Here is a 25,651-nt window from a genome sequence, read left to right as displayed (position 1 = left end):
CAGAGTCTTAGTTCTTTGTCAAGCCACACCTTTCTTGCTCTCCAGCTCTCATGGGTTCTATAGACTCCACCCACCCCCATTCCCTTCAAAGGACAGCTGGGAGCTAATGTGCTTCTGCCCCTTAAAATTCACATAGTGACAGAGGATTTCCAAGTTTCTGGAGCAGACATTTAAAAAATGTTCTACCCTACATGTTTTTTTCCTAAATATTAAGCCCCCATTTCCTCTAACTGACATTGGTGGAGTTCATAAATATTGGACCCATAGTAAAATTTAAATGGAAAGAATACCGAGAATCCTTTGGCCCAACATAGTAGGTTAAAGTAAAAAACTGTGCCTCTTTAATGTTAATGCCCAAAACTTTACTCATTCTTTGATTTGTACTAGAATTTCTTTAAACAGTTTTTTCTGATTATAAATGATACCTTTATTAATGTAGAAATTTAGAATATGTAAATTTTGAAATGATTGTAAAATAAATAAGAAAATAAAAATCACTCCTCGTCTCTCTTCCCAGAGAGAAACACCATTAAAATTATGCACTATTCCAGAAAGACTTCAAACATGCACATGGACATTGTTATACTATTAAGTGGTGCAAAACTGGCATTGTATCATTTAATGTCATGCTTTTTATACTCAATATTGTAATTATATAATTATGACACTACAATTCACTGAAAATCAGAGTTTAATGAATAACATTTCATGATATAAATACAGTTTTATTTATTTCACCATTTCTCTAAAGTTTGGCACTGAAAGAATTCATGTATTTGGTTTTATTTGCATATTTTTTCCATTGTGAGTAACGTGTTCATTCCTTTCCCTTATTTTTTGCTTATTTTTCTGTTATGTTTGGTGATAACACATATATTCAAGCCTATTAATGTATATATTGATATCCTTAATGAAATATCACCATATTTTGTTTTAAAATGTTTAATTTGTTACCTCAGTATAAGCAGTGGGAAACAGGTTCGAGGTGACGTAGGCATAGTCCTTCCTAAACCAATTAATAGAAACTCTCTGGCAATCAGGAAGCAGGGCTACTACTTCATTCATCTTGTCATTTCTTGACTATTTCTTAATGACCATTGGATCGACTTTGTGCATAAAGGCCTCTTTGTCCACCCCTCTCCTTGTACCATCGCTTGCTCTCCCTACCAGAGCCCCTACGCACGCACACACACAAGCACACATACATTCTATCTGGTTGGGCTGTCATTTGTGCAATGTCTGGCACCATAGCTCCAACTCACTGGCTGGAGATGATGACCAGGAGGCAAGCATCCTGGACCTAGAGTCTGTCATACAGAGTGAAGTAAGTCAGAAAGAGAAAAACAAATACCGTCTGTCATACAGAGTGAAGTAAGTCAGAAAGAGAAAAACAAATACCGTGTGCTAACACATATATATGGAATCTAAAAAAAAAAAAAAAAATGGTCATGAAGAGCCTAGGGGCAAGACGGGAATAAAGACGCAGACCTACTAGAGAATGGACTTGAGGATACGGGGAGGGGGAAGGATAAGCTGGGACGAAGTGAGAGAGTGGCATGGACATATATACACTACCAAACGTAAAATAGCTAGCTAGTGGGAAGCAGCCGCATAGCACAGGGAGATCAGCTCGGTGCTTTGTGACCACCTAGAGGGGTGGGATAGGGAGGGTGGGAGGGAGGGAGATGCAAGAGGGAAGAGATATGGGGACATATGTATATATATAACTGATTCACTTTGTTATACAGCAGAAACTAACACACCATTGTAAAGCAATTATACTCCAATAAAGATGTTAAAAAAAAAAAAAAGAGGCAAGCATCCTGCCAAAGTCAAAGACAAATGTCACTCTTGTAATAAAACTCAATTATAGCCAAATTAATCACAATAATGTTGTGGCCTGTTAAAGAAAATGGAGCAATTTGGAGGAAATCTGTCTAAAACACTGGGAGAACCATATAACCACAGAAGCTCTAGCAGTCCCGATGGGCAGGAGACACAGATCACAGGTGGACTTGTTGGCCAGGACATGGGTCCTCACTGAAGGCCTGAGAAATACTCTTCTCTTCCGTAATGATATTTTAGTTGACTACTACATCAGAAACAGTGAATAATCGGAATTAAGCAGCCTCACAGAACTTTAGAAATGTTTGCCTGGTGTAGACAGATGGACCCTAGCTCCCTACATCAACAAATCCCCCAAACACAATTGCAGACCTGAGGAAACGCTTGCATGGTGTAGAGGAAGAAACTGTGATTTCCGTGCCAATCAGCCTGTGGCTTATATGACACTCCCATACTTATGAAACTCTCTCCTATTGCCTTGCCTTGGTCTCCTGCCAAGCGGCACAGGGAGCTCACTTTGACATTGTTTTTCATAAGAAATCTCATTTCTCTTAGCAATCTGCGGTTTTCTTTTTGGACTTCATAGGCAGATTCCACAGAGGGAACAATCAAGAGGAGACCATCACACCGGGAGTTTTACTAATCCCCAGCAGACGTTTATGTTCCAGCCTTGCAGGCTCCCCAGAGGTCCTCAGCCTCTCCTCTCCTCACTCGCTGGTGTCAGACTCCTCTCTCCTTCATGCTTCACCCTTCTCCATGAACTATGACTGGGTGTCTCCATGCACGTGTGTCTCTGTGCACACGTTTGTGTGCATGCAAAGCCTCTGAGCATCTTCCCCCAGGCTTGCACAGGCAGAGCCCCTGCCCATTACAGCACTGGCAGAGAACACCCCTCAACCAGGGCACTCAGAAAAAACAGAGGGTTTCTAATCCTCCAATGCATATTCACAGAAATACATTTTACCTTCAATTTTATAATCTAAACAATTTACTTAGCCTCTCAGGGCTTCCATCTTTTCATATACAAAGTGAAAACAATTCATACCTTATAAGACTCTAGCAGAGCTTAAGAAAGATAACCTATATATGTGCCTAACAGAGGGTTTGGGCCAGCAATCGTACTCAGTGAAAATCAGCATTCTTCCCTCCCTATTGAGGGAAAGAGGGAGAGACAGAAGACTACAGGAAACAGAAGGAAACGTTCAAGAAAAACACAATCTATTGACATCAAACGTTATATGCTATGCTATCACTTTTTTTTTTTTTAATAAATCTATCATTCCCTTTTTTGATTATTTATTTTTGGCTGCGTTGGGTTTTCGCTGCTGAGCGCGGGCTTTCCCTAGTTGCAGCGAGCGGGGGCTACTCTTCGCTGTAGTGCATGGGCTTCTCATTGCGATGGTTTCTCTTGTTGTGGAGCACAGGCTCTAGGAGCACAGGCTTCAGTAGTTGTGGCTCACGGGCTCTAGAGCGCAGGCTCAGTAGTTGTGGCACACGGGCTTAGTGGCTCCGCGGCATGTGGGATCTTCCTGGACCAGGGATTGAACCTGTGTCCCCTGAATTGGCAGGCGGATTCTTAACCACTGCACAGCCATGGAAGTCCCTATGATATCATTTTTAATGAATGCATTATGAAAATGCTGCAGGAGGAAATGGAGAACATAAGTGTAGAATGGTAGAATGATTTATCAGGGAGGGCTTCATGTGGGAAGTAGTGCTTTGAGCTGGGACATGAGAGTTTGGGCAGATGGAGGTGAAGAATAAGGTCATTTAGTTCTGAGACTTGATTTTAGATAAGTTCCCTTGTTTGTGGAAGCCTGGGGTTAAGAGGGCAGGGAAAAGGGCTCATCCCATTACTTCTGGCCACAAGCAGCATTCAGTTTGTCTACACTGTGGGCATATGGGTTTTAAAAAAAAGTTGGGCAAATGTAGAAAAAAACATTGCACATAAATGGACAATATTAAAAAAACACTTCTTTCAAATGAAATGTTGGTACCTGTTCCTCAGTGTTTATATCCAAGGTCGTATCTCCTTCAACATTAAATAAGAAAAAAATGAGTGCATCTAATTAAATCCATGTAATAGGACAATAAAATAATCAATATCTTGAATAGCAAGAGTAGGTTGTTTTAATTTTGAATACCAGTGGCTTTTGAGTTACCATGGCAATAGTGTTCTCTGGGAGATTATAACAGATTTTAAAAAACATGTTGAAGGGCATTGCCTTGGCGAAGTTTTTCACTGTGCGCTTACACGCAGACAGGTATGTCTATGTGTGCACCTCTGTATGTACAAGTCATGTGAGTGCATGTAGCATACGTGTATCCTGTTTAAAAGAGACCACTGTTGAGGCTAAGTACACTAGTATTTAAAATAATATCTAAAGCACATTCTTGGTATTCTCACTAGCCTTTTTATCTCACACGAATAGTTAGTTGCAAGGAAAGCTCAGGTAATCAGTAACAAGTAATTATTTTCTGTTTGCTTGTTTGTCTATTTAATAGTACATCTTATCTGCCTCCCTTTCCCGTTTTCATCTCCCTCTTCAAGGATTAAATGGCTAGCTTTTATCAGATCCCCCCACATACAGAATTTTGCTATCTCTTTCTGCGATTGTGATGAGTCTTAATGCCTGAAATTTATTAAGCACACTCGGAAGTGAAGGATCAGCCCTATCACAGAAGCACCACTTCTAATGGTATTAACTGAGGTCCCATAGCATTGTGTTTCCTACTAAAATAATTTAAAATCTGCCTAGATAGATTTGTAGTAAACCAGTTAGTTATGTTTAAATGTTGGGATGTTAACTAAACATGTAAATAAACACTACAAGAAAGTGTTTATTTAAAGAAATAGGTATACCTAAAAAGTATAAAATAAAAGGACAATACTGAAAAATTTGTATACTCTGAATAGTCTACAGGTGATGTAATAAAGAAGGAACATACAATTAACAATGAGGAACTAGAAATAAAGATATAAAGTTAATTTGAGTATGTATTCTTAAGTAGAGTCCTTGCATCTGAAGACTCTAGATATATGCATGGCCAGACATTTTCCTTTATTTATCTTCCTATAATCAGGTATATATCAGTGAATTCTCTAGGATACATTTCTAAATTCACAAACTATATCTAGACTGGCTGAATAGCTCTGCACAGCTACAGTAATGAATAATAAATTAATCAATTAGGACTTTTATGTGATAGGTAATTAGCAAGAGCTTTAAGAAGGTACTAGAATACTTAACATCATCTTCAAATCAATGACATCTGGAGTCACAGATTTCCAGATCTAACTTAACCAAAACAGGTGTATAGAATAATAATAGATCCCAAAGGCTACCACCTATTTGTCAATAAACGTTAGAGACTATACAACAGCGGTTTTCAAAGTGTGGTCCCTGGATAGGTAGCATTAATATCACCTGTGACACGTTAGAAATATAAATATCAGGACTGACCCACACTCACTGAATCAGAGACTCTGGGAGTGGGGTCTAACAATCTGTGTTTTATATAAAAGCCTTCTAGGAGATTTGGGTGCAGAAGGAATTTTGAGAATCACTGCTGATAGGTAATGGGATTAAAGGGAAAGGGAGAAAATGGGCAGTTTTATCGCAGGTAGAATAATGGTTAAGACTGTGAGCTCTGAACAAAAAGTGGATTCAAATCTTGCTTCTATCACAAATTTCTGAACTTCATGCAAGCTATTTCTCTTTCCTTAATTTTAGTTTCCTTTCCTGTTAAAAAAAAAAAACATAATAAAGCATTAACTGCACATAGTCAATGCTCAGTAAGTAATGATTATTTCATTAATGATTTTTCTAAGCCACAAAATTAGAGCTGGCAAATGCTTATTAAATTCAATTTGACTTTTTAAAAATCAATTTATTCACATTTTCCAATTTTTAAAAATTAATTCTGGCTATTAATTCTGGCTATATTGGCATAAAGCTCTAGTATTTATACTTCTCTGCCCACAACTTGTGAAATAAACAGATTAAAATGAACAGAGTATAAACATGCCAAACTCATTGTAAAATGCTGTTCCACACATCTGCACTAAAATAAAGGTTTTCAAACTTGGCTCCCATGAAACACGAATGTTCCACAAAGTGGACCAAGGTAGTCTGCTGTTAAAATTAAATACTGGTGCCCCTTCTGTTTTTTTAATGATTGACTAAATATTCAAATATAACTAAACAAATGACAACTTACAGATGTGAGCTCCCCCAAACATTATATTCATTACAGGAAGAAGAACATGCATATAAAATAGAAATATTTTCTAGAATATATGTATTATCATCTCATAAGATGATTAGCTATATCAATGTCCCTGAACATTTCACAAACTACCTCCTGAATTGCAGCCTCTCAAAGACTGTGAAGTACTATTCTTAAAGGGTATTCATCTCTAATTGGATGTAAAATTTTCTTGTTTATAATCCACTAATCAACAGCAATGTCAATACCATGGATGTTAAATCTTATTTTTCATATTATTGGACTTAAACTCTATGATCTAAATAGCTACAGAGAAATTTTGAGAACCTAGAATCACAATGACTTTAGAAAACAAACTCATTTTATATTCTAAGAGATATTAGTAATGCTTCATGCTTCATGGCCACAAAACATTTCCCTCAGCACCCAGCATTGCTAAGCAGTACCTTTGGAGTCAGAAACACATTTTAGAACATTAATACATATTTTCAATGTCAAACTTTCCAGCCAAGAAATGTAGGCTTGCCAGCACTGCATATATATTTGAAATGTACATTACAAAAATATGACAGTGTACAAACCTTACAGCATATCTAAGAACAAAGTTCTGAAGGGACTTGGGAAATGCCAATAATTCATAAATAAAAGAGTGTTTCTCACTAAACATCAGATATTTTTCCAAAAAAAGACATTCATTTTAAACTTCTGTGCATAGGAAAATTTTCAGTAATATCAATTTTGAGAACTTCCGGAATCTGTGGCATTATTTGTCCTGGTAAATTAATGCCACATATCTTTTCACTAATTCAAAAATATTTGTACATTACTAGAATAGTTCCCATTAACAGCACTTGCTTCTATTTTGGGATCCAGAATGAGAAGTACATTGACTCTTCATTTAATATCAGTTTTCATATATATATATATATATATATATATATATATATATATATATATATATATATATATATATATATCTGTGTGTGTGTGTGTGTGTGTGTGTATTTTACCATGGTCCTACAATATTTTTTAAAGGAAAAAGGAAAATAGGAGAGAAGAGAAAAAAGGAGAAGAGGAGGGGAGGGAGGGAGGGAGGGAGGAAGGAAGGAAGGAAGGAAGGAAGGAAGGAAGGAAGGAAGGAAGGAAGGAAGGAAAGACAGAAAAAAAGAAAATGTTAAAAAATTTTAAAAGAAGACAAATCTATTCCAGATAAAGCTCACTGAAAACAGATAAAGCTCTTTGACAAATGGCTGCTTAATAAGTTATAGAATATCTTTAAAAACCATTAGCCAGTATTATAATTAAAGTATATTCATCATTTATTCTGGGACTGACATAATAAAATAGACATTGTTGTAGAAGATTGATGGGAATTTAAACTAGGACATTCTTTCTGGGTAGCAATTTGACAATAAATATTACTAATCAATAACAGAGTTATATTTTAGTCCTAGTAGTTCCCCTACACAAAGGTGTATATTCAAAACATTACTAAGTTGTACACAAATAAATATGATTTCAGACATATAGATTTGGTTAAAATGTCTGTCCTTCCTCACAATGGAATACAACACAGTCATTAAAAACCATACCTTGTTCAGACTAAAGCAAAACTTCTCAGTCTTCTTCTTGTCAAGATGTATACCCTGAATAACATTCAGATAAAAGTCACTCACGGCTCCCAGCATGAGAGCCATGCCCTTTTCCTCCCTCTCAGGAAAGCAAAAAGGAATATAAATTAGTAAGAGTGACTCTGTACCACAAACCTTGAATCTGGTATAATTTTTAAGATAGTAATTCATTCCAAATTTATGTATCATGGGTATGAAATTATGTGACACTCCTCACTCCTAACCAAAACACACCAATGTGCTTGGGATAAAGGCCACGAATGAGGACTGAACAGATTGTTTCAAAATATGTAAAGATGTCACCCACATTGTTCAGTGAAAAAATCAATTATGAGGCATTCTATTTGTCAGGAATTACATATTAATGAATGCATTAAATACAATAAAATTGAGGGACATTAAAATGTGATATTCGGCAGAATGCCCCCAAAATAGTCATACCATATTCCCTGGATCCTGTGAATGTTACTATACATGACATAAGGAAATTTGGAGGTAGAATTCATGGGTTTTAAAGTAGAGAGATTAGCCAAGTTGGCCCAATCTAGTCACTTAAAAGTCTAATCACTTAAAAGCAAAGAACTTTCTCAAACTAGAGGCAGAGGAGATGCAGCAGCAGAAGTTGGAGTGCTTGAAGCATAAGGATTTGAAGCACCATTACTGCTTTGAAGATGGAGGGGGCAGCACAACAACAAACACAGGAGCATTAAGTGGATGAGAGACGCTCCAGCTGACAGCCAGCAAGGATTCAGGGACCTCAGTCCTACAGCCACAAAGGATCTGAATCTTCAATGACTTGGAAAAAACCTGGAAGCAGATTCTCCTCCAGAGCCTCTAAGTAAGAGCCCAGTCCAGCAGACACCTTGATTCCAGCCTTGTGAGATTCTAATCAGAAGAGTCAGCCAAGGCCACCCAGATTTCTGACCTAAAGAACTACTAGATAATAAATTTGTTTTATTTTAAGCTGCTAAGTTTGTGGTAATTCGTCATGGTATTACTAGAAAACTAATATTGTAGGTATATCAGGTTGTGAGATGAAGTTAATTTTATTTTCTTCTTTACCCTCTTGACTTCCTAAATGTACAATGAGGAAAAGAAATACTTAAATTTTAACTTAGTTAAACTATATCGGCTTTTCACTGAGATAAGGTTTAGTGAATTTATGGAAATCCCATGACCAGATCAACTGTGATTCTTAGCAGGTGATTTTTTCAAATAAAGCTTTATGCAATTTGCTCTTCTCTCTCTGAAAATATGATCCACTGACATAATATAACCCTTCAGTGTTTAAATCAAAGTTGTTCTGTAATTTTCCCAACTGATTTGTCACCACTATTCTGGTACAGAAAATAACACTTCTGCAGTTATAAAGTAGAAAAGATAAACCTTTCTTTCTGAATACATTGTTGTCCTGAGTGACAGACAGTACCAAGGATGCCCCTCAGACTTGCCTAGAAGGGTAAGTCATAATACTCAGTGTTGTGATGTCACAAACCAAATCAATGCTATTCAAAGTCTGGGTCAGGGACTGGCACACTTTGAAAGGTACTGACTTCTTTCATGGATAGAGTCTCATTCTCTTCCATTTAATATAATTACAAAGGAAAAGCCAAGGAATTCATGAAGCTCATTATATAGGCTTTTGAATGGGTCATATTAATTCTTCAAATCTTATTTCCTGGCATACCTTCAGAGTTGGCGTCTTTTTCTAATGTTGTAAATTTGCAAATAGCATATGGTAAAATCTCAGGACAAAAAAGATAATGAGATCCTATCATAAAAAAGGAGGGAGACATTGTAATAGAATAATGTAATATTTTTTTATTAATTAAAATCAAGAGGACTACCAGGGTAGGAAATCTTCAGCTATAATTGATGAACTGTTCAAGGCTCAGTGTGGACACGTCTGAGAATTAACAACATGAGAGAGGCATTATGGGGGTTCCACATGGGGTTCCACACTTTTGTGAGTTTTACCTACAAGATCTCTACTAGTTTCTCACAGTGAAGACTGGAGAAAAATTCCTTGGTGCTTCTAGCAGGAGAGAGGAGAAACTCGGTCATTTTGAAATATGTGCAATGCATTCTGTTCCTAATAAGACCTGCCCTCAAGAGAAACTATTTTGCCAGAGCCTAACTGACCTGGTGGAAGGAAAATACCCAACTACAAGTTAACCTTCTATGTGGGGTGAATTCTCATAGTAATTCTATGAGAATTATTTGTGATGTTAATAGTTCAGAGGCACAGATTCATTAGAAGACTGAGATCCAATAAAAGGACTATGGAAGTCTTCCCACACTTACCACCACATCAGTGGGGGTAAATCTTGTACAGGACGGGAGACAAATCAAGGACACCAGAGGAGGTTGTAGCCTAGACACCTACAGCTACGGCAAGCAGTATAATGTCATTTGAAAGAGGACTTGGATTAGTTGTAAATCTATACTGCAAACTCAAAAGCACCATTTAAAGTCAAAAAATAAGTATAATTGATATACTAAAAGAGGAGAAAAAATAAAATCATTTATGAGCACTAATACTCCTCAATTAAAGCCACAGAAGGCAGAAAAAGAGTGGAAGACAAAAAAGAAAAAAGAAAAAAAAAGAGCAAGGACAAGGAAAATAGTAAAAATATGGTAGATACGAATCCAACTACATCAATAATCACTTCATTTTCCCAGCTTTGTTGAGGTATAATTGACAAAAATACATCAATTGTCAATGTCATTTGTACATTTGTGGTGTACAATGTGATGTCTTGATATATGCATACATTATGAAATGGTTACCACATTAAGCTAATTAATGTATCCATCAATTCACATATTTAACTTTTCTGTGCCTGTGTTGAGAACACTTAAAATCCACTTTCTTAGCAAATTTCAAGTATAATACAGTATTATTGATTACAGTCACCATAGTATAATTATATCTCCAGAATTTAATCATCCTGTATGTCTGAAACTCTTTGACAAACTTTTCCCCATTTCTCCCACTCTACAGCCTCTGGCAACCATCATTTTACTGTCTGTTTCTATGAGTTAGACTTTTTTAGATTCCATATATAAGTGAGATCACACAATATTTATCTTCTTGTGCCTGGTTTATTTCACTTAGCATAATGTCCTCCAGTTTCATTCATGTTGTTGCAACTCAAAATAGATTAAAGGCTTAAATGAAAAACCTGAAACTATATAACTACTAGAAGAAAACAGGGAAGATGCTTCTTCACCAAAAACGATTTTTTGGATATGACCCCAAAAGCACAGGCAACAAAAGCAAAAACAGACAAGTAGGATTGCATCAAACTCAAAAGAGTCTGCACAGCAAAGGAAACATTCAACAGAATGAAGAAATAACCTATGGAATGAAAATATTTGCAAATCATAAATCTGATAAAGGATTAATATCCAAAATATATAAGAAACACAAACAACTCAATAGCAAGAAAATGACACTTGGTTGAAAAATGGGCCAGTATCTGAACAGACATTTCTCAAAAGAAGACATTCAAATGACAACAGGTATATGAGAAAAATGGTCAATGTCACTAATCATCAGGAAAATGCAAATCAAAGGCACGAGATATCACCTCACACCTGTTAGGATGATTATTATCAAAAAGACAAAAGATAGATGTTGGCAAGAATGTTTCTTCATCAAAGACCAGTTGACTATATTTTTATGGGTCTGTTTTTGGGCTACTCATTTGTCTATTTGCCTGTTCTTTCTCCAGTACCATACTGTTGTGATTACTAGAGCTTTACAGTAAGTCTTGAAGTCAGGCAGTATCAGGATGATGCAGCAATCACGCTCCTTGGTATTTACCCAAATGTGTTGGAAACTATGTCCACACAAAAGCCCACATGTGGATGTGTGTAGCAGGTATATTTATACTTGTCAAAATGTGGAAGCAACCAAGATGTTCTTCAATAGGTGAATGGATAAACAAACTCTGGTACATCCATACAATGGAATATTATTCAGTGCTAAAAAGAAATGAGCTATCAAGGCATGAAAAGACATAGAAAACCCTTAAATGAATATTATTAAGTGAAAGAAGCCAATCTGAAAAGGCTACATACTGTAGCCTGTACTCCAACCATATGCCTTCTGGAAAAGACAAAACTATAATAAAAAGATCAGTAGCTGCCAAGAGAGGAGGGAGAGTGGAATAAATAGGTGGAGAACAGGGGACATTTAGGGCAATGAAACCATTCTGTGTGATCGGATACACACTGTCATGCGTTTGTCAAAACCCATAGCATGTCCAACACAAAGAAGAAACCCTAATATGAGCTGTGGACTTTAACAATAATGTTTTAATATTGGCCCATAAATTGTAACAAATATACCACACTAATGCAAGATAGGGGAAACCAGTAAGTGGTAGGGTGTATATGGGAACTTTTTGTATTTCCAGCATAATTTTTCTATAAACCTAAATCTACTTCAAAAATAAAGTACATAGATAGATAGACAGACAGATAGATAGACAGATAGCTAGCTAGCTAGCTAGCTAGATAGATAGATAGATAGACAGACAGACAGACAGACAGACAGACAGATAGATAGGGGTGTGTCCTTTCCTCTCAAATATACCATTTGCATGAGACCCAGTTCCAGGTGTATTTAGAAACTTAGCAACTCTTCTGGTTTCATGTTGCATCTAATTTATTTTACCTAATTATTCTATGTGAATTAATTGTAAATAGAAAAACAATGATTTCTAATAAAGTTTAGGTGAATAATAAAAAGTAACCTCACCCTACACTATTTTTCAGAAACATTTTTATTATAGCATCAACTGTTACTTTCTCTTAAGCCCAGACTTGATCAGCAAACACTGGCTTTCGAAGATGAAACTGTGGGTTATCACAATTAAAAGGAAAGTACTAGGGCTGAAGCTACAGGAAATGTGGAGACTGGGATTTCTTTCTGGACTACAATTAAAATTTACTACATATTGACTCACAGTTATTTGCCATTCCATAAAGAAAGTTTAAGTGATATTGAAAGATGCCCAATTTTGAGACACTTTCCTTTGTGAATAATACAGATGAGGAAAATCTTTCCAGAACATATAAGGAAACAACCTCAGCCATGGTACAAAATGATGTGAATAAAAAAGAAGGATAAACTACTTTTATTTAGGTGAGCTAGGTAAATATTACTGATTCTGCCCCACTCATATTCTTGATGACACATCATCCTAGCCCACAAAGTAGGTTGATTCCCATCAAGCATTCTTTCCCTTTGTTCCACTTACCATAGCTAAGATAACATTGAAATATAGAAAATTTACTACATTAGAGAAGAATACATAAAGCAATACACATAAAAACAATATAATAAAAGACATATTTTACAAGTACCAGTTTCTGACTTTAGACCTCAAAAGCTAGCAATATTTATCAATTTGCTTGACTGCTTGCCCTCGTACCTCCTACCTATCACCTCAAGTGATCAGCTTTTTAACCTTTTTTGCCACATGGGAACAAGAATTGGTTCACTGACATTCCTGTTGTCTCCTTAAAGAAAGACTGTAGAACCATGGTCAAACTCAATTGTCCTCCTAGAGTTCTGAAGACCAGTTTGGCTTCTGGAAGGATGAATGGCCATCCTCCATAGCCAAAGGGCCATGATGTGTTGGCTGACAGGAGGATGTTATTCAGATGTATCTCAGCACCCTTCCACTTGCTCACTCACTCTACTCCCTAGGGAAATGGGTCTTGTTAATTACATATCCAGGGGATAGAGCCAGATAACTAATATATATTGAGTACTTATTGTGCCCCAACAACTGTAATTGGATCTTTGTATACAATCCCATTTAATTCTCAAAACAACCATATTAGGTGGACATAGTTTTTCATAGTCAACTGTTGTGAGGCTTGAAAAATTTAAAAGCATATATCTAAGCTAGGAAGTGGTAGAGCCTGTATCTGAATTGAGTTTTATTTGTTCTCAAAGTTGAAGCTATGATGAACAAATAAATTCAATAAATATAACCTACACATGATAAGAATCTCCACACATAACATAAGAGGTGGGTCATTCTCTAACAGTTAATGTGCTATACTTTCCCATCACAGCATTCTCCCGTGATGTGATTAGAAATGTACCATATTCCTCGATCTCTAGTTAAGTCTTAAGCAAGCATGGGATATAGAACATAATAGCAAGAATGCAGGTACAAAATCATTACCACAAATCTCATTGCAAACCCAGCAGGCCAGAAAAGACAACATATTGGGGGCAAATTTCAAAGAATGGATAGCAGACAGTGAACTAGACATTTAATCCTTAGTTAAGAACAAAATGCCTAGAAAAGGAATTGTAGATACTATGATCAGATACCACCTCTTACTTTTAAAAATGCATTCCTTACAGTGGGAAGGATGGCTAAGGGATTGAGACAAGGAAGAAATGAATACCCTATAGATTGAACTATGATCAAATGTCCAATGCTCATAATAATGTAGTGAAATTAGGATTCTAATAAATTGCCAGTAGAGGTAAATTGGTACAACTTTCAGAAAACAATTTGACTAAATGCATTCAAAGCATGACAATAGCCATGACATTTGATTTTATACTCCCATTTCTAAAAGAAAACTTTAACTAAATAATAATGCAAATGTGAAAAAGTTCTATGCCTGAAAGTGTTAATTTTAGCATTTTTGTGATAGCCACAAATTGTAAACCTAATTATTTTCAAAATGAAGAATATCAGAGCAGTAACTATTATAACTGTGAACAAACTCAGAAAAGTATTGATGACATAGTGTTAACCGAAGAAATAGGATACTAACTTATTTATAAGCTCAAAAATTTAACTATATAATACAATATATTCAAATAAGAAGACTTTAAGAATATAAGGACACAAAGCATCGAGCTGATCTCCTTATATTCTTAAAGTCTTCTTATTTGAATATATTGTATTATATAGTTAAATCTTTGAGTTTATAAATAAGTTAGTATTCTATTTCTTCAGTTAACACTATGTCATCAATACTTTTCTGAGTTTCTTCACAGTTATAATAGTTACTGCTCTGATATTCTTCATTTTGAAAGTAATTAGGTTTACAATTTGTGGCCCTGGGGGGGGGATAGGGAGGGTGGGAGGGAGGGAGACGCAAGAGGGAAGAGATATGGGGATATATGTATATGTATAGCTGATTCACTTTGTTATAAAGCAGAAATTAACACACCATTGTAAAGCATTTATACTCCAATAAAGATGTTAAAAAAATAAAAAATAAAGAAATCAGCAAAGCACACACACACACAAAAGAATATAAGGAAAACAATCCAGTTATTTGAAATATGGCAAGGGAATTGCTATTAAATGCCAAAGGCATTTAACAATAGGACAAACCTGTGTCTGTGCTGGGAATAAGGAAAACGCAATCCACATGCCAACAACTTAAGGAATTTATACAAGACGCTTTGCAACCAATTCAATCATGCAAACACTAAGATGGTGTTCATCAGAGGATACCTGCACATTACTTTTTTTTTTTTTCAGGAACAGTAAATTAAGAATGTATCGACAGAATTTAATACCCTAACTTGGATAGCACTGGGCTGTTGAAGGAGTTGATGGAGAGTCTCTATTTGAACCAGCAGAGAATCACTTTGTCATCACAGATCAATGGCTTTTGAAGCAGCTGCTGAAGGAGGTCTATGGGCATAGGCCATAGCTACCAAATGGAAGCTGGCAAATAAAGGGCCTTCTTCCTGTTATACCAGGGCTTAATCCAACACTGGGACAAGGTACCAGGAAAGTGATAATAAGACACCACCATGCTGGGTATAGAGAGAAGATGCTTTAACCAACCGTAAATTAGGTTTGAGAAACTGGTTTCTACCCCCCATTTTTTTTGTTTTGTTTTTTTAATGCATGGAGGAGAAAAGAAGTAAAATTCCCATATGACACTTACAACACCAGTTTGTATCAAGTGACTGGACTACTGAACTGTTAATAGGAGCATCCACAGAGCAGTTATCTAGTTACTATTTGGCACGGGGCTTCTCACAGGATCCAAGTGGACCGGGAGACATGAGAATATACCCTTTGGATAAAATATCAGCCTGGTTTCACCTTCCCCCTTCCAGCAGGAGTCAACATAAATAGTATGCATATAGCTGATTCATTTTGTTGTGCAACAGAAACTAACACAGTATTGTAAAGCAATTATACTCCAATAAAGATCTATTTAAAAAAAAGATTATACAATACACAATTATGTAGCAAATTCTAGCACTTCAGAAGGCTTGAGTATTTTTTCCCTAAAATTTTGAAAAGGCTAATCTGCCCTAGAACTTTATATTTATTAACTTTATAACTAAATTACAAACTCAAAAGCACAATTAATTGAGTCAATGTATTTACATAGATCCACAAACTTTCCATACTAAAAGATAACGGAATTGCTATCCTTCCAATTTTCCCATCTTTTTCTTTCTCTTTCCTACCTGCACCCATCTGATTTTTGGCACAGATTTTTCTTGTGAAAAATTTAAATATATAGAAGTATTTAAAAAATAACTTGTACAGTGAACACCTATACATCACCTGGATTCTACAATTCATACATACATATGTAAAATATCCATATATATATATATATATATATATATATATATCCCTTATCCACCTATAACTTTGTTTTTAATGAATTTCAAAGTAAATTGCAAATATCAGTATATTTTACTCTTACACACTTAATGTGCATATAATTACCTACAATTTAATATTTGCTTATGGTATTTTTTTCCACATAAAACTTAACATTCAGTAAAATACACATATCTTAAGTGTACCCCAATCGTACTTTGGTTTACTTTGTTTTTTTATAACTTTTCTAGGACTTCACTTTATACTTACGTGGGATAACATTTTTCTCTCTCACTTGATATAATGTGATTCCTCAATATTAAAAATGAAAAAAATCAGTTTGCTTATACTTTATCCTTAGTTTTTCCTCTCAGCATCTCCATATCCTGATCTTTGTTAGTTTTACTATTAATTCAACGTTGTCATGGTTTATATTTGCTTCTATAACTATGATTCTTAAAAACATTTAGCTTTAGTCCTACATTTAAAAGAACTCAACAGTATCATTTTTTATATCATTGCTTTATCTTTCATATGTTGCTTGGCTTGATTAGTTCTTTATATTCATATTTCTGCAAATAATATCTACTGTCTTTGTACCTAATGTAGTTTATACTTGGTTTGTACTGTAATACTCTCAGAGATGACAACTGCATCCCTCATGCTCTCTCTCCAAAGCTCCAGCTGCTCCGGGTCTCCTCCCTGCTGATGACCTTGTTGAATCCATCACTAATAGTCAGGTGAGAATGACCTCATCTTTCCACTACCAGTTCCACCAAATTACATGCATCTCCACCTACCAACTTTACTTTTCATCATACTAAAATGAAAGGACGTGTGAGCTCCTTCTGAAGCCCAAACATTCCCTTTGTTCTTTCACATGTTACACGCATGTATACATGGCCCTATCTCCTTGTCCAGCCACTACCTGTTTCTCAATTATCCTCAGAAAAATTCCTCAACTAATCCCCTGCTGTACTTACTGTCCTTTGGTTTTCTTCTTACCATTTCCAATTGGACTTTCATACTCACAACTCCAATATAATAGTTCTTGTCAAAGCTACCAAAGACAATATTTTGCCTAAACAAATGGTCATCTATCTGTTCTCATCTTTTATTTTTTTCTTTGCAGCACTTGATATAGATGACCACTCCATCCATCCGTCAATCCATTTGTCCGTCCATCCACCCAACCATGTAAAACCATCTTCTCTTGGCTTCTGTGACACTGCATTTGCCTGGTTCTCTTCCTACTTCATTGGCTATACCATCTCTGATTCCACGGCAGGCATTCTCTACTCTGCCAACTTTCTGAATGTTGTGTGCCCAAGAGATAGGAGTTATTTAAAGAATCAAAAGATTTAGAGGAAACTTCACTTCCATGGGCACAACCTTGGAATACATACTATCCTTTCCCATTCGTGAATTTTCTGTTTTCCTTCCCTATGAACCATCATCTGTGAAGAAAAGAGTCAGGCATAATTCCATGTAACTGCCTTCTATTAAACCTAGTTTTATTGCTCATTTGTATTATCCCAAGAGAACTGTATACATTTATCCACCCAAAAGAGAATTGGGATGTCTGCTAGCTACCTTGGTCCAAGGACAGTTTTCAAAATAAGATCTTTAATTTTGAGTAAAATTTCAAAGAATATACACTGTCAAATTGTTCAGGCCTGTCTATAACAATGATGAATTTAAATAATTTCCAATCTTTTTTTTTTTAATTTCATTTATTTTTGGCTGTGTTGGGTCTTCGTTGCTGCACATGGGCTTTCTCTAGTTGTGGCGAGCAGAGGCTACTCTTCGTTGCAGTGCGCAGGCTTCTCATTGCAGTGGCTTCTCTTGTTGTGGAGCACAGGCTCTAGGAGCATGGGTTTCAGTAGATGCAGCACACGGGCTCAGTAGTTGTGGCTCACGGGCTCTAGAGCGCAGGCTCGGTAGTTGTGGCACACAGGCTTAGTTGCTCCACGGCATGTGGGATCTTCCCGGACCAGGGCTCGAACCCGTATCCCCTGCATTGGCAGGCGGATTCTTCACCACTGTGCCACCAGGGAAGCCCAATAATTTCCCACCAGGGAAGCCCAATCTTAATGACTCAGACCACTGTATTAACACAGCATGGCTCTTGGAGAGTCATATGCAAGCCTAGAAAGATCACAAATCACACCTTATCATCAAGGTACATGCATTATAAAGTGCATTGTAAGGTCACTGTCATAAATTAAAGCAAGTAGTTTTGAAGAGCACATGACAAGAGAGATAAAAAGCAAAAGAAGAACAGTTTAGTAGCAAAGTACATGAAACAGTTGACTAAAGTTCCAATGTTTTGTAAAGGAAACTGCCCCCACTTCTAACTCACCCAGGAACCCAGACCTTTATTTATATAATTTGTGATAATATAAATAAATAGGTATTCTATAGAATACAGACATTTTATATATAAATTATGGTTATCCACCATCACTGCAAACACAATATGTCAAAAACAGAAATAATTCTCTCCTCTCCAATCTGGTCCCCAGCACCACCATTTCCACACTTGGCAATGGGTACCAATATAATTCCAGTCTCTCTCCACTCCCACCCACCACTGAAAGTGTTTGAGTCACTTTTAGCTTCTCCATTTTCCTCTATTGCCAAGCAGTCTTCAGTCTTCAGGCCTTTCTACTCATTGCTGTAAAATTACTCTTGAGAGTTGATACCACTGTCACTTGTTTTTGTTTGGTTTGCCTCTTGCTGTCCTTCTCATCTCATTTGTTGGTACCTCTTCTTCTGCCCACACCTTAAATAAAGGCTTTCCCCAAGGTTCAGGCAGAGTCTTTTCTTTGTTCACTGTTTATTGTCTCTCCAGGTGATTCCATTCATTGGAATAGTTTTCAACTATCATGGACTCTTTTTTTTTTCCTTTTTTTGGCCGCGCCACACAGCATGGGGGATCTTAGTTCTCCAACCAGGGATGGGACCCGTGTCCCCTGCATAGGAAGCTTGGAGTCTTAACCACTGGACCGCCAGGAAAGTCTCTATCTTTGACTCTTAAAATGATATCAGAAGGGCAGATTATATATCCTGTTGTATATCCCCCTCCAACAGATCAAACTCAACATGAACCAAATGGAACATGTTATCATCCCAACCAAACCTATTCTTAGTGACATCAATGGAACCGTCATCCACCCAGTGGACCCAGATAGACATCTGTATGTTGCCCCTGCCCTTTTCCTTTTCCATCACCCACATCTAATCAATAATGAAGCTATACTGATTCCATGGAATACCTAGCTCATAAATCCAGCCTGTCCTTTACTCTCTGTCATCATTTCCTCTTGCTCAGCATCCCCTTCACTTGGCAGCTGCTTTTTTTTCATACTGACACTATAAGAGTCTAAAAGGCAAGAAGAGAGGCTGGGTAAGCCAGGCAAAGTGGGGAACCATGTATGTGGCGGATACTGCCAAGAGATTTTCAAAGCTGTCTCATTTCTTCCGTACGAACTTACCTCCTAAGTCCTTTGGAGGTATTCTGACTGAGCCTTCTCTGACCGTTCTTCCATGACATGGAAATTTCCTCATCTGCAGCAGCTTCTTCTAATTTCCCCCAAACTTCTTCCTCTGGCATTCATTTCTGCTGGAATTCCATTAGCCTAGCAACATCTTTCTTGAATAGGATCCCTTTAAAAATAATCCTGGGCTGATAAACCTACCCTGAGTTTTATTTCTAGTATGCTATTTGAACCTTCAACCTATCATCAGAATTGACTGTATTCAGTGAATTTTCCATTTGCAATCAGGCCTGTATCCTGTGGTCAGGGTTTGTTTAGCCTTCTCAAGGGTAAGTCAGACAAAATTCCCTATGGCCCCTAACCACAGAGGACAAACATCAAGTGAGGACATTCAGAGAGTGGTTCTGTTGAAGCCCCTCTTTACAGTCTTGAGGAGAAGAGACAGAGCATGACTTTTTCATATATATAAACTTCTCATAACCTCCCCCCCTTTAAAAAGCTAATCTACATTCTCTTTAAATGACAGAAATGCATAAGGGGTTTCAAGAGTCTTGGAAAAGCTCTGCGTTATTTCCTCTGTAGGTCTGCATTTATTCTAATACATGACTTGGAAATTGTTATCTATTATAAACTTAAATTTATCTTCTACTCACACTAGCCTCATGTAGGTTGCCAAATCCTTCCTACCTTAACCTGTCTCTAGATTTCCCTCACCCTCCTTCATCACACAAACATATACACATAAGAGAGTGCACACTTACATGCTTCCAATTGCTGCCTAAGATTTAGGGAAGATCCCTTTCATCTCTTTAAATTAAGATTCTAAACTCAACATTGGAAATTATTTTGTTAAAACTGGTATGGTAGGGAGGGAAAAAGGGAGAAAAACATGCACAGAAACAAAGCCAAAAGGGTTGAAAGATGATACTGTACTGATGTTAGAAAGAGCCGTGGTAGGGAAGAATGCCAAGAGGTGTATAGAATAAATTCAATAGCAAGTAAAGGCACTATAAAGCCTTCCTCAGGAGTCAGAGACTGATAATTGAAGGCAGCAAAGGGATAGGGAAACAAAGGAATTTGAAATCATTGCCTATATTTGTATTGTGACTTTTGCAGTCTCTTCCTTTGGAGTGTTGCCACTGACTTCTGAAAGGAAGACGCACAGTCAGATTTGTACTGCAATAAACCGACCTCTGTTCTCTGATTGTCTTATATGCCCCTGTGAGGATATGCATTTATGAGGAGAGGCAGGAAGGAAGATACGCAGGCTGGATTTCTCTATTAGATTAAAACCAAACCCCTAAAATCTTCTGCTTTGTTCTGTGTGGACTAGAGTGAAATAAGTTGTCCAGTTCATATCCTCCCCAGGGGCTGTTGAATGCATTACCCCAGGACTTGAACTTTTCATCCATCTAAGACTCCTCCTGACCAAAATGAGCCCAGTCAGCAGGAAGCAGTCAAACCCTCCCCTCCTACCCCAAGGAACAGAGAGCAACTACTCTACAGACACCGAAATGACTCTGCCTCACCTAAATCTTCATCTTTTTGCTCATTATTACCTACCATGATGCAACTGCCAATCATGAATCTTCCCCAGAGAACCTAGGCCTCTAGGTCTCCATTTCAATTATACTCTGGTCCAACTTCTCCAGCTTCAAGAGTTAAATGGAGAACAGCAGTATTTTGGTGTGTGTGGCTCCTGAGAGTGTGGCAGGGACTTAGCCTCTTTTCAGCTGTATAGGATTCTCTGGGAGGCCGCGGAAGGCTCATTTTGCAGGCAAGCATGCTTATTTTAATCAGGCCTAGGAACCCAGGGAAGCCACATATATTTAGACATGAGGGTAATTTGAATACCATTCATTCAGTCATTTATGTTACTTTATGAAGTGCTTAAGAAGTTCCTTCTACTACAGAAAATAATAATAATAATAATAATTATGATAGTATTAAGACACAATTAATGAACCACAGCCACACCATTTTATCATTTGAGCCTCTCAGTAATCTGTAAACTTACGGAGCAAATAATGTCTCTAATTGGCAAGTGGGTCTAATAGAAGTTAAGTGATTTGCCCAAAGTCAAACAACTAGTAAGCTGAATTAATATGACTTAAGATTCCAACTTGTTTCCAATATAACATGTTGTGCAACTCTGTTCTGTAATACATAAGTCCTCTCCTCAAGGATCTTACACTCTAACTAAAGCAATCTGACAAAAACTAGAAGACTAAGTACCCAATGACTGCAAGTAAGATTCTGACCAAAGCAGTACCTAATTGGGTGATAGAGGTAAGAAATAGGATACGTTAGCTCAAGGATATATTAATTTCAGCATCTCATGGTTTAAGAGATTCTGTGAGAGTCTCAACCCCTCTGTAGGGAGTAAGTTTACTACACACAGGAGATCTATTCCATGACCAGTTATGTGAGTATGAAGCTTTCTTCATAATAATAGAATATAAATTTTTCCTTTCCCTAGAGCAGCTACTCATAACCTCTGGAGTCTTGAGCAATAAAGTGAGTATCTCTTACATATAATCATTCTTCTATTTTGGAAGACATCAAATTTAGACCTTTTGATGAACTCTGACCATTACACCAGAGCTCAGTTTCTGGAGCCAGACATCCTGGATTTACAGTCTAGCTCCAACAAATCATATACTATATAATCTAGCATATTAATTTTGTTTCCTCTTCTATAAAATGGGATTAAATAGGATATGTATATAGCTCAGAGGGATGTGAAACTAAACTAATGCATTCAAAGAGTTAGCATAATAGTTGCATGCTATCTACTTTTTGGAGTTATAAGTCATAACTTATGCATGAGAAATATAAAAAATAACCATCAACAATAGAAACATTTGAATACTTGTATTAGATACATCTAATAAATCAGCTTAAAATTTTAATGGTAAAGTTTTCTTGAGAAATCCTTGCATTGTACTCTAGTAATTATAAGATATGTTATGGGAACAATACTTTTCTCTACTGAGGAACACAAAGAACTTACTACTATGACATTCCTTAGATAGTTTATAATTCAATATTAAAATTGGTTTGGCTAGACATGGGCCACCATGAATTTATGTAGAGATGGTGTTATAGACTGACTTTGCTAACATGCACAAAGTTAATAAAATACAGGCTTACTTCTTACAAATCCAAATCCATCTTGAAGGAATCATGTATCTCCTTTGTATTCTCAGTATATATTACAGCCATTGTTCTAGCAATCCATCACTTTGGGTTTCTTAGTTGGAAAATCAGTTTGCCAAGAGCCATTTTTCCACCCAGCTGTGATTCTTTAAAGACTCAGAAAACAACCTGAGCATAAATCAAAGGTGTACTGAGTCTGGCATAAAACAAAAATCAGTTCTGGGATGAAAATCATCTATCCAAAGAAAGTAGATTTTCAAAAATCTTGAAAAATATGATTTTAGATATCTAAAATGACTTGGAAATGAAAAGGTTTCTAACTTTCAGGGTAGAGTCATCAGCACTAGAAACTTAGAGAGTTTTACAGTCCTGTTATAGTCCTATTCATTAAAACAATTACGCGTATTATAAAATATTCAATACGTAATTATATATAGTATAATATTTAGTGGCATCTAATGATATATGGGCAAAAAATGACAAAAGCAGGGCTTCCCTGGTGGCGCAGTGGTTGGGAATCTGCCTGCCAATGCAGGGGACACGGGTTCGAGCCCTGGTCTGGGAAGATCCCACATGCCGCAGAGCAGCTGGGCCCGTGAGCCACAATTACTGAGCCTGCGCGTCTGGAGTCTGTGCTCCGCAACAAGAGAGGCCGCGACAGTGAGAAGCCCGCGCACCGCAATGAAGAGTGGCCCCCGCTTGCCACAACTAGAGAAAGCCCTCGCACAGAAACGAAGACCCAACACAGCCATAAATAAATAAATAAATATTTTAAAAAATGACTAAAACACAAGGTCTCTCTTGGAAGTATCTATTTCTTCAAATCATTGATAGTCAATAATAACAGTGATCATAATGGACTACTATGTTAAACGCTTTACATGTATTAAATCATTTTAATCTTAAATCAAGCCCGTCAGGTAGATATTATTTCTAACATTTTATAGAAGAAGACTGAGGCCAGAAATGTTATTTAATCCATTCAAGGTCACACAGGAAGTGTGATCAATAGTAACTTGAGCCCAATTGTGACTCAATGAATATTTCCACCACAGCATGTTTCTCTTTATAAATAAAGGGAGCTTTATTTATAAAGCTTAAACACTTAAACAAGTGTTTAAGTCTGAGCCAAAGCCACTTAAACTCAGCATTAGATAGAAAGGATGATTTGGAGTACAGCACAGAGCACATTTTTATGCTTAAACCCCCCTCTTCCTGCCAACCCTCCCCCCTGACATTTATACACTAAAAGTTGTAAGTAGGCAAAGGGTCTTCAGTAAAACAGCAGTGCAAGTTCAAAGATCTGTTTCCTCCAATCTTCAAAAGCTCAGCTGAACATGGTGAAGGTTTGTTGTCACTGTATAACGAGCTACATGAGGGTCACCCTGTCATTTGACACTGAGCATCACAGTCTTGCCCAGGTCACTGTCAGCAATGGAAGTGGTCTTGTGGAAATGAACAGTGTCAGTGGCTGCCTCTGCTAGGTTTTGGTACCACTGCTTCCATCTGGGATACTGACAGTGTCACAGGCAACACTAGTCCATTAAAAATGCTGTACACTGGTGCAGCCTCTATGGAAAACAGTATGGAGGTTCCTTAAAAGACTAAAAATAGAGTTACCATATGATCCAGCCATCCCACTCCTGGGTATATACCCAGAGGAAACCATAATTTGAAAAGATACATGCACCCCAATGTTCACTGCAGCACTATTTACAATAGCCAGGACATGGAAGCAACCTAAATGTTCATCGACAGTGGAATGGATAAAAAAGAAGTTGTACATATGTACAATGGAAAACTACTCAGCCATAAAAAAGGAATGAGATAATGCCATTTGCAGCAACATGGACGTACCTAGAGATTTTCATACTGAGTGAAGTAAGTCAGACAAAGAAAGACAAATATCATAATGATATCACTTATATGTGGAATCTAAAAAAATGATACAAATGAACTTATTTACAAAACAGAAATACACTGATGTGTATAAAATTGATGACTAATAAGAACCTGCTGTATAAAACAATAAATTAAAAAATAAAAAATAAACAAACAAACAAAAACAGAAATAGACTTACACTTATAGAAAACAATCTTACGGTTACCAGGGGAAAAGGCGGGGAGGGATAAATTGGGAGATTGGGATTGACATATACACACTACTATACATAAAATAGATAACTAATAAGAACCTACTGTATAGCACAGGAAACTCTACTCAATACTCTGTAATGACCTATATGGGAAAAGAATCTAAAAAAGAGTGGATATATGTATATGTATAACTGAGTCACTTTGTTGTACAGCAGAAAGTAACACAACATTATAAATGAACTATACTCTAATAAAAATATAAAAATTTTAAAAATTAGATGCAAAAGAAATATGCATTTCCTCCTTTCCTGGGAACAAGGCAAACTATATTCCTTTGCCTGCCTAGCAATTTGGTTTGCCATGTGACTGAGTTCTAGCCAATAAAAAATGAGAAGACATCATCCATACCATTCACAGACTAGCCATTGGGAAACACCTGACATGTGCTCAGCCATTATTCTCTTGTCCTTTTCACTGGTTGGGCTGGTGATCCTCAGAGAGACCTTAAAAATCATATGCTAAAGATGGCAGAGCTTCCGTCATCCAGAATCCCTGAATAACT

General features: G+C 36.8%; 1 protein-coding gene and 1 long non-coding RNA gene across 11 annotated transcripts in view; both read right to left on the bottom strand.

Annotated features, from left to right (window-relative positions):
- Positions 1-25,651, bottom strand: part of NRG3 (neuregulin 3) — a 1,093,570-nt gene that overhangs the window by 359,395 nt on the left and 708,524 nt on the right. The gene's annotated exons all lie outside the window — the stretch shown is intronic.
- Positions 15,692-25,651, bottom strand: part of LOC309635486 — a 215,389-nt gene continuing 205,429 nt past the window's right edge. The window contains exon 2 of the long non-coding RNA XR_014248855.1: positions 15,692-25,157. This is a non-coding gene — a long non-coding RNA (uncharacterized lncRNA). The remainder of the gene's footprint in view (positions 25,158-25,651) is intronic.

Source organism: Balaenoptera borealis (genome assembly GCF_965194805.1).
Source record: "Balaenoptera borealis genome assembly, chromosome: 10".
Lineage (NCBI taxonomy): Eukaryota > Metazoa > Chordata > Mammalia > Artiodactyla > Balaenopteridae > Balaenoptera > Balaenoptera borealis.
This window is presented reverse-complemented; position numbering and strand designations above follow the sequence as displayed.